Genomic DNA, 11,127 nt, shown 5'->3' with positions numbered 1-11,127 from the left:
GATTGTAAAACAAGTTAATCTATCCCAGAAATCAAACATACGATATTTTAGGGACAAAAATAAAAATAAAAACAAACAAAAACAAGAACAAAAACCCCATAAAACTGTAAAAGCATCCATTCATTTGGAGTATGACATGCTTGCTATCACTCTCAGATCCAATATAGCGTGAATTTCACACCACTTGTTGTGAGAAGTTCGATATCTGTGTGTGAACAACAATGTAGTATTAAAGCCGCATGATCCGTATCTTTCAGGGTCCGTAAAACAAACAATGACAAGATATGGTGTAATAGCCCTAAAAAGTTATGAACTTTCCCCAAATTACAAGTCTAGAAAGTTAAGGGGTCCAAAGATATAAATATACAAAATTTTATTTTAGACTTATGCACGGTCCGACAGAAAGTCAAAAGTGAATGCCCCAAAGCTTAGAAATGCTACTTTGCGCATGTCCGGAAATAAAAGTTGTTTACCGCAATGGAGCGAGCTTTGCAGTGAAAGCTCGCCGGCTTAGAATCAACTGCTGATTCGAAGTGAATAAGGAAATTATTTAAACTAAGAAATGTTGTGAATTGCTGAGAATATTATATGGAAACGAATTCGAGCTATGACAACAACTATGATTTATGAATGATCTACCAAAACCACATAAACTGACTTCTCTTCGTCTCTATAAGGTGAGTGGGGCCCCGAAGGGGTAACAGTTATATTCTATAAGTGTTTGGTCGCTTTTTGGAATTGGTACCATAGTAAAATAGATATTAGAAATCAGGAAAAGTGTTGATAAATTGGGGAACATATTACAGATTTAATCTTGGATTACAACAGAAGCATTAATAGAGTCGTATTATACGCGTTTCCTTAAAAGATGATCGCATTCTTCAGTGTTATACATGTACGATATACATGTAGCTACTGTTACAGGCTTACAGCGTCAGGAGTGTGATATCTTTTCCGATATCTATTTGTGTATTTATGTATATCAGTGATATATATCCTTTTACTGTATGCTATGGATATTACTGTATTAAAGAAGCCACTTTCAAACTTACAAATGTACTTCATCAGTGCTCGCGTGTGTAAGATTGTATTTTTTAGACTTACAGTCACTTAGTCACGTATTCGTTATCCTATCTGCTGGTCTTAATTATATAAAATTCACACCAATACATCATAAGTGGTGTAAGTAAAGAATAGTAATTGACTTTTAATATATGTATTATATATTATGTCCAATACATTTAGGCTTCATAAATTCTGGCACCAATTAGTACCATTATTCTTCACATGAAAATGCCTAGACCCCTGTAATTCAAGAAATGACTAACTTGTTAGTATCTAGTGAGGTTTGATTTTGATAAACGTGTTCAAAAGATGTGTAATTGTTATAAATTTGTGTTTGACAGAAAACAATTGGAACTAGTTTGTTTTACATGTAGGCTTACACTGAAAGATTATGTACATGCATGTATACAGTATTTATCTATGTACATAACTGACATTTACTCCATGTTTTCTTTATAGAATGTATGGGACCTTCAACCGGATGACAGAAGTGCAAGATGTGATGGCAGTTCGCCCAAAAATAAAAGGGAAAAACAACAACATGTATCTCTGAGATCAAAACTGACAGTAAAAAATAAAGTCTATTTGTAATGTACCCATTATGAACCAGAAGGAAATTATTTTCAAGAAGGAAGGACAGAACAAACCTAGCATAGTTCTTTACTATTATCACCAGGATATTTTCAAATTAATTTCTTCTTCACACAAATGAAAAAAGGAATACTAATGATTATTGCATGTTTACATACCTAGTATGTATAACTTTTGAATAATTTATATGGGACAAGGATGTAATTCCAATTTATGAACACTAAACCAATTAAAATAATAAATGTCATTTGTCTGAGTTGTTTAATTATGTAGTGTTCATTTTAGAAATGTTCAAATACAGAAAATAAATAGCAAACAAGACTGGAGCTAGATCAAAGGTTATTTGGGTCAAAAGTCAGTGTCAAATCTCAAGATTTTGGCTCTATAGATATACATATATCCCTATGTGTAATAAAAAAAAATCTTGTTGTTGTGTAATACACAGATTGCACATATATATAAGAATATCCATATATCTGTAGAGACAATAGCCTGTGATGCATGTTGTTAAATTGCATTATTCATTATTGACTATTTTAAGTTGCAAAGTTTTGATTGAATTAGAAAGGAATAGACTGACAATAACTTCTAATTAGTCCAGGTCAATCAAGGTCTACATGTATAAGCTCTTAGCAACTTCACTTAGTGTTTGGAGCAAGATTACACTACAGGAATTAGTATTGCTTGAATATATAAAAAATAAACTAACAAAATACAACTAATAAAGTTAGATTTTCCACCAGGTTAGACTATATACATACTGTAACAGGAGCGAGACGGGCCCAGTTTGTTAATAACTACAAACTACACCCGGCTCCCTACCTGTGTGTTTCAACCCAGGTTCGTAGGGTTTTGCTTGATCTTTGCCGGTGAAGGAAAACGAGACAAATACTTTTAACACGTAACAATATTTATTTAGGACATTTTACATATTAAACGATGTTTTACACAAGACGTAGGGCCCAACAACGATGAGACTAACACATATATTTACAATATATCCCCCGTCAACCCCTCCATACCCCACCTACAACCCTACCATCCTATACCAGTAAACATGCCCCCTTCCTGCTTCCTATATACCCACCTCTATCTAAAACTTATTAGGTTCAGGAACTCAATCCTTCAGTACACCGCAATGAAATGGATAAAACACCCCTATATATACCCGACTATAACAATACATGCACGATCGACCAATACGAAGACGGAACACAACACAGGCGCTCGATACAATGACATATTGTGCACGACAGCTACACGTGTACAAGATACACACGCACTCTTACAACTAGCACAGGACCACGACACCATATATATTCCCATAAAACACAAACTATTTACAAGCCCTGCTACACATACTAAAAAATGAATTTTACTGCAATTACTCTGATGACATGAGAATCACATGCTATGGTCAGCTTATTTACTACTGGATACTATTTTGAACTCCAGTCATTTTTTATTGACTTAAAATTCAATGCACAATATGTGTACATGTACACTATACAATGTACATTGTATATCTCAGAATGTTGCTATTTGTGCATGAATATGATTGTATAAGAAACACATAGGTCTTTCATTATACATGTTTCTGATTCATTTGATTCAGAGGCAAATTCACGGCTGGACATCATATTATATGGTAGCTATATGGTTCATTGGCAAGCTATCATACACATGTACATGTACATCACAAATTTAACCAAGGGAGCTGTATTCATTATCTACATTATCAGAAAATATATACATAATTGCATGTTAGACATTCAGAACTTTTAACAAACATTAAACTGCCTTATTGCAACCTCAACCCCATTCTTTCTTTTTTTTTTCTGTAATCCTTGAAATCATATAACCAAATGTTTATAGTTTCACCAGAAATTTATCATCATGTTTTTATCGAACATGGAGCTTTTCCAACATGAATATCAGAAATATACATACAATAACATGCATGTATTAAGTTTTATACTCGTTTATGGCGGTACATGGTGATTTTTTAACTAATAGATATGTATGTATACTTGTACATTGTATACACATATGACATTGAACAAAAATGCATATTATGTCAAGTTTGCTCTCCGTGCTTATTTTACTTGATTTATTATTTTATTTTATTTGGACCTTTATAAAACAAGTTATATGGTTATCCAAGGCAAGTCAAATATCGTCTGAGATATTTATTTTTAAACCATTTTCGTCTCTATATAGTACGATGTGTCTTGTCTGTTTCATCATTTATCAATTCCATTATTTATATATCTGGTACATGTTTGTACAATTTATTATCTGGTACATGTTTGTACGAAGTTTAAATACCGTTCCCACAAAAATCCCTCCGATGGCCCCCGGAAATTAGGCAAAGCATAGTCAACCGATCGCCGTATTGTAAACACTCAAAATGACCGAATGTAAGTATTGTTCACACGACGATAATGTATATATATTGTTCTGGGGGACTCTTTAACTTCATCACATAACAAAACATTCACTTGTTCATGAAAAGTAATAAGTTCTTCCGTAGAAGTTCCTGCTAACATGAACGACACACTTTTGACTGGGCACGCCATTTCGTTTGGTCTGGAAAGTCACGTGATCGTCTACGATTGAAAATGCATATTCAAACACTCTCGATATCGAATTTTTAATCATTAATTTCTTTTGAACTCGGGACTTTTTGGGTGTGTAATTAGGGGAAAGTTGATAACTATTTATAATATATGTACCCTAATTTTCTTTTGTTGATTTACGGACCCTGAAAGATACGGATTATGCGGCTTTAACTAGAATGTTAAATTCGGGATTTTGTTTACTAACGGGAAATCTTCCGTTACCTGGCCCTGGCTGTTAGGGAAAAGAGCGATCCGACATAATATCTGGAAAAAAATGAGACATTGAGATCACAACTACCACTAGGAAGTGATTTTATCACTGATAAGACCAACAAAAAGGTGTAATAGAACATCATGTAATTTATTTTTATTTACACGAACATATTTCATCCCCCTACCGGAATCCACGAATCTATACATTCGAGTGTCCTATTGATCACACTAGCGCTGACCACAACCCTATATAAAGAATGTCTTTCACACGTCCTGTCATGTTATACGTACGTTCCTTAGGGCCAGATGGCTTGTCATTCCAATGTATTATTTGGCCATTTATAAATCACTAATACGTATGTACAGTTCCTGGCTCACGATGGCAGCATCACCAATGCAACCCGCCACTTGCATTGTCGGAGCTTTCCTGTGCCGACTGATTATTACTTTTCTTATGGTGATGTCCAAGACTAACTCGATTCCCCCCTTTGTGTCTTCCCTAGTCGGGGATATACCATTCACATTGTATGTATAAATAATTGAGTGCCATAAGAGGAATATAGCAAATGCCAATGGATTGATTGCCATGGATCTTTTAAATTTATCTCTTATAAACATTGTGTAACCGACATATTGATATGTTTTCACGATGAAAAGGGAAAAAAGAACATAAAACAAAAAACAAAAACAAAGCCATTTCAAGTAGTTTGTGGTTTAAAAGAAATTATTTAAAGAAAAAAATTAATCTCAATCAGTCAAATTCACAATGCAGAAACAAATCAATAAACATCATATATGCTTTTCTCTGGAATCGTAACAAGAGTCTTTGCCAATTTATATCGCCATGTTCTCTTCATTGAACATACACTTGTAAAAGCATAATCAGGTGATCAGTTATATGAAGCCATGAATAGAAAAATATTAGTAGTGTTTATAGAACCCTCTTATTTTGATATACACGACAGTTAATTAAATAAGTTTAACTATTTAGCTAGTGTGAACGACTAGTATATAAAGAATCTTAAATGAGTGTTCATTTCATATAAGAGTATATGAAACTCGTCTTAAAAGTTTTTAATTTTTTTTGCGAGCCTTGTCGAGCAAAAATTAAAACTTCGAGACGATTTTCATAAAATCTCATAAGATATGGACACTCATTTAAGATCTATACATCCCTCCTCCTATTTGAACTTTACATCTCATTGAATGTCAGGAGTTTTCAAACATAAACTGTATTTAGTATTTTGATAAAAACATATATTTCATTCGGTGAAGACATGTGCAAAACAAGAGAATATAAACATGAATTTTTATACAGGCATCAAATATCAGATATCGTTGTTCATAATTAAAGAGTGGACGATCAATTTCGAAGAACATCATAGGTTTTGATAAAATCAAATTGTCCTGTAGAATCTTTTAGGTTTTGTTGCCTTGATAAAATCAAATTGTCCTGTAGAATGTATTTGGTTTTGTTGCCTTGATAAAATCAAATTTTCCTGTAGAATCTATTAGGTTTGGTTGCCTTGATAAAATCGAATGGTCCTGGAGAATCTATTAGGTTTTGTTGCCTTGATAAATCAAATTGTCTTGTAGAATCTTTTAGGTTTTGTTGCCCTGATAAAATCAAATTGTCTTGTAGAATCTATTAGGTTTTGTTGCCCTGATAAAATCAAATTGTCCTATAGAATCTACTAGGTATTGTTGCCTGCCTTGATAAAATCAAATTGTCCTGTAGAATCTACTAGGTTTTGTTGCCTGCCTTGATAAAATCCAATTGTCCTGTAGAATCTACTAGGTTTTGTTGCCTGCCTTGATAAAATCAAATTGTCCTGTAGAATCTACTAGATTTTGTTGCCTGCCTTGATAAAATCAAATTGTCCTGTAGAATCTACTAGGTTTTGTTGCCTGCTTTGATAAAATCAAATTGTCCTGTAGAATCTACCAGGTTTTGTTGCCTGCCTTGATAAAATCAAATTGTCCTGTAGAATCTACTAGGTTTTGTTGCCTGCCTTGATAAAATCCAATTGTCCTGTAGGATCTACTAGGTTTTGTTGCCTGCCTTGATAAAATCAAATTGTCCTGTAGAATCTTCTAGGTTTTGTTGCCTGCCTTGATAAAATCAAATTGTCTTATAGAATCATCTAGGTTTTACATAATGTTATTAATCTATCACTATTCAGTTCTCCTTTTGTCCATGTTTTGTTACCGTACCGTTGTAATACTACATGCTTTCTGGGTACGTGTCGGGTTACATACCAGACAGTGTAATACCTTTATGTGGTAACGGTATGTGTTTTAACTACGGTTCGGGTTACATACCAGACAGTGTAATACCTTTATGTGGTAACGGTATGTGTTTTAACTTCGGTTCGGGTTACATACCAAACAGTGTAATACCGTTATGTGGTAACGGTACGTGTTTTAACTACGGTTCGGGTTACATACCAGACAGTGTAATACCTTTATGTGATAACGGTACGTGTTTTAACTACGGTTCGGGTTACATACAAGACAGTGTAATACCTTTATGTGATAACGGTACGTGTTTTAACTACGGTTCGGGTTACATACCAGACAGTGTAATACCTTTATGTGATAACGATAAGTGTTTTAACTACGGTTCGGGTTACATACAAGACAGTGTAATACCTTTATGTGATAACGGTACGTGTTTAAACTACGGTTCGGGTTACATACCAGACAGTGTAATACCTTTATGTGATAACGGTACGTGTTTTAACTACGGTTCGGGTTACATACCAGACAGTGTAATATCTTTATGTGATAACGGTACGTGTTTTAACTACGGTTCGGGTTACATACCAGACAGTGTAATACCTTTATGTGATAACGGTATGTGTTTTAACTACGGTTCGGGTTACATACAAGACAGTGTAATACCTTTATGTGATAACGGTACGTGTTTTAACTACGGTTCGGGTTACATACCAGACAGTGTAATACCTTTATGTGATAACGATATGTGTTTTAACAACGGTTCGGGTTACATACAAGACAGTGTAATACCTTTATGTGATAACGGTACGTGTTTAAACTACGGTTCGGGTTATATACCAGACAGTGTAATACCTTTATGTGATAACGGTATGTGTTTTAACTACGGTTCGGGTTACATACCAGACAGTGTAATATCTTTATGTGATAACGGTACGTGTTTTAACTACGGTTCGGGTTACATACCAGACAGTGTAATACCTTTATGTGATAACGGTATGTGTTTTAACTACGGTTCGGGTTACATACAAGACAGTGTAATACCTTTATGTGATAACGGTACGTGTTGTAACTACGGTTCGGGTTACATACAAGACAGTGTAATACCTTTATATGATAACGGTACGTGTTTTAACTACGGTTCGGGTTACATACAAGACAGTGTAATACCTTTATGTGATAACGGTACGTGTTTTAACTACGGTTCGGGTTACATACCAGACAGTGTAATGACTTTACGTGGTAACGGTACGTGTTGTAACTACGGTTCGGGTTACATTCCAGACAGTATAATACCTTTATGTGGAAACGGTACGTGTTTTAACTACGGTTCGGGTTACATACCAGACAGTGTAATACCTTTATGTGATAACGGTACGTGTTGTAACTACGGTTCGGGTTACATACAAGACAGTGTAATACCTTTATGTGATAACGGTACGTGTTTTAACTACGGTTCGGGTTACATACCAGACTGTGTAATACCTTTACGTGATAACGGTACGTGTTTTAACTACGGTTCGGGTTACATACCAGACAGTGTAATACCTTTATGTGGTAACGGTACGTGTTTTAACTACGGTTCGGGTGACATACCAGACAGTGTAATACCTTTATGTGGTAACGGTACGTGTTGTAACTACGGTTCGGGTGACATACCAGACAGTGTTATACCTTTATGTGGTAACGGTACGTGTTGTAACTACGGTTCGGGTGGCATACCAGACAGTGTAAACCTTTATGTGATAACGGTACGTGTTTTAATTACGGTTCGGGTGACATACCAGACAGTGTAATACCTTTATGTGGTAACGGTACGTGTTGTAACTACGGTTCGGGTTACATACAAGACAGTGTTATACCTTTATGTGGTAACGGTACGTGTTTTAACTACGGTTCGGGTGACATACCAGACAGTGTAATACCTTTATGTGGTAACGGTACGTGTTTTAACTACGGTTCGGGTGACATACCAGACAGTGTAATACCTTTATGTGGTAACGGTGCGTGTTGTAACTACGGTTCGGGTGACATACCAGACAGTGTAATACCTTTATGTGGTAACGGTACGTGTTTTAACTACGGTTCGGGTGGCATACCAGACAGTGTAATACCTTTATGTGATAACGATACGTGTTTTAATTACGGTTCGGGTGACATACCAGACAGTGTAATACCTTTATGTGGTAACGGTACGTGTTGTAACTACGGTTCGGGTTACATACCAGACAGTGTAATACCTTTATGTGATAACGGTACGTGTTTTAACTACGGTTTGGGTTACATACAAGACAGTGTAATACCTTTATGTGATAACGGTACGTGTTTTAACTACGGTTCGGGTTACATACCAGACAGTGTAATACCTTTATGTGGTAACGGTACGTGTTTTAACTACGGTTCGGGTTACATACCAGACAGTGTAATACCTTTATGTGATAACGGTATGTGTTTTACAGTGTAATACCTTTATGTGATAACGGTATGTGTTTTACAGTGTAATACCTTTATGTGATAACGGTGCGTGTTGTAACTACGCTTCGGGTTACATACAAGACAGTATAATACCTTTATGTGGTAACGGTACGTGTTTTATCTACGGTTCGGGTTACATACAAGACGGTGTAATACCTTTATGTGATAACGGTACGTGTTGTAACTACGGTTCGGGTTACATACCAGACAGTGTAATACCTTTATGTGGTAACGGTACGTGTTTTAACTACGTCGGGTTGTTTTAACTACAGTTCGGGTTACATACCAGACAGTGTAATACCTTTATGTGGTAACGGTACGTGTTTTAACTACGGTTCGGGTTACATACCAGACAGTGTAATACCTTTATGTGGTAACCGTACGTGTTTTAACTACGGTTCGGGTTACATACCAGACAGTGTAATACCTTTATGTGATAGCGGTATGTGTTTTAACTACGGTTCGGGTTACATACAAGACAGTATAATACCTTTATGTGGTAACGGTACGTGTTTTAACTACGGTTCGGATTACATACCAGACAGTGTAATAACTTTATGTGATAACGGTATGTGTTTTAACTACGGTTCGGGTTACATACCAGACAGTGTAATACCTTTATGTGGTAACGGTACGTGTTTTAACTACAGTTCGGGTTACATACCAGACAGTGTAATACCTTTATGTGATAACGGTATGTGTTTTAACTACAGTTCGGGTTACATACCAGACAGTGTAATACCTTTATGTGGTAACGGTACGTGTTTTAACTACGGTTCGGATTACATACCAGACAGTGTAATACCTTAATGTGGTAACGGTACGTGTTTTAACTACAGTTCGGATTACATACCAGACAGTGTAATATCTTAATGTGGTAACGGTACGTGTTTTAACTACAGTTCGGATTACATACCAGACAGTGTAATACCTTTATGTGGTAACGGTACGTGTTTTAACTACGGTTCGGGTTACATACAAGACAGTGTAATACCTTTATGTGATAACGGTTCGTGTTTTAACTACGGTTCGGGTTACATACCAGACAGTGTAATACCTTTATGTGATAACGGTACGTGTTTAAACTACGGTTCGGGTTACATACCAGACAGTGTAATACCTTTATGTGGTAACGGTACGTGTTTTAACTACGGTTCGAGTTACATACCAGACAGTGTAATACCTTTATGTGATAACGGTATGTGTTTTAACTACAGTTCGGATTACATACCAGACAGTGTAATACCTTTATGTGATAACGGTACGTGTTTTAACTACGGTTCGGGTGACATACCAGACAGTGTAATACCTTTATGTGGTAACGGTACGTGTTTTAACTACAGTTCGGATTACATACCAGACAGTATAATACCTTAATGTGGTAACGGTATGTGTTTTAACTACAGTTCGGATTACATACCAGACAGTGTAATACCTTTATGTGATAACGGTATGTGTTTTAACTACGGTTCGGATTACATACCAGACAGTGTAATACCTTTATGTGATAACGGTACGTGTTTTAACTACGGTTCGGGTTACATACCAGACAGTGTAATACCTTTATGTGGTAACGGTATGTGTTTTAACTACAGTTCAGATTACATACCAGACAGTGTAATACCTTTATGTGGTAACGGTACGTGTTTTAACTACGGTTCGGATTACATACCAGACAGTGTAATATCTTAATGTGGTAACGGTACGTGTTTTAACTACAGTTCGGATTACATACCAGACAGTGTAATACCTTTATGTGGTAACGGTACGTGTTTTAACTACGGTTCGGGTTACATACCAGACAGTGTAATACCTTTATGTGGTAACGGTACGTGTTTTAACTACGGTTCGGGTTACATACCAGACAGTATAATACCTTTATGTGGTAACGGTACGTGTTTTAACTACAGTTCGGGTTACATAC

The 11,127-nt window shown here is 35.8% G+C and overlaps 1 long non-coding RNA gene across 1 annotated transcript; it reads left to right on the top strand.

The window, feature by feature from the left end:
* Positions 1 to 428: 428 nt before the first annotated feature.
* On the top strand, positions 429 to 1,903 carry LOC138305037 (uncharacterized). The gene is made up of 2 exons (XR_011205657.1): positions 429 to 677; positions 1,525 to 1,903. It is a non-coding gene; the product is annotated as an uncharacterized lncRNA (long non-coding RNA).
* Positions 1,904 to 11,127: the final 9,224 nt, after the last annotated feature.

This window comes from Argopecten irradians, chromosome 1 (assembly GCF_041381155.1).
Source record: "Argopecten irradians isolate NY chromosome 1, Ai_NY, whole genome shotgun sequence".
Lineage (NCBI taxonomy): Eukaryota > Metazoa > Mollusca > Bivalvia > Pectinida > Pectinidae > Argopecten > Argopecten irradians.
Note: the sequence above shows the minus strand (reverse complement) of the source record. Positions and strands in the feature narration are given on the sequence as shown.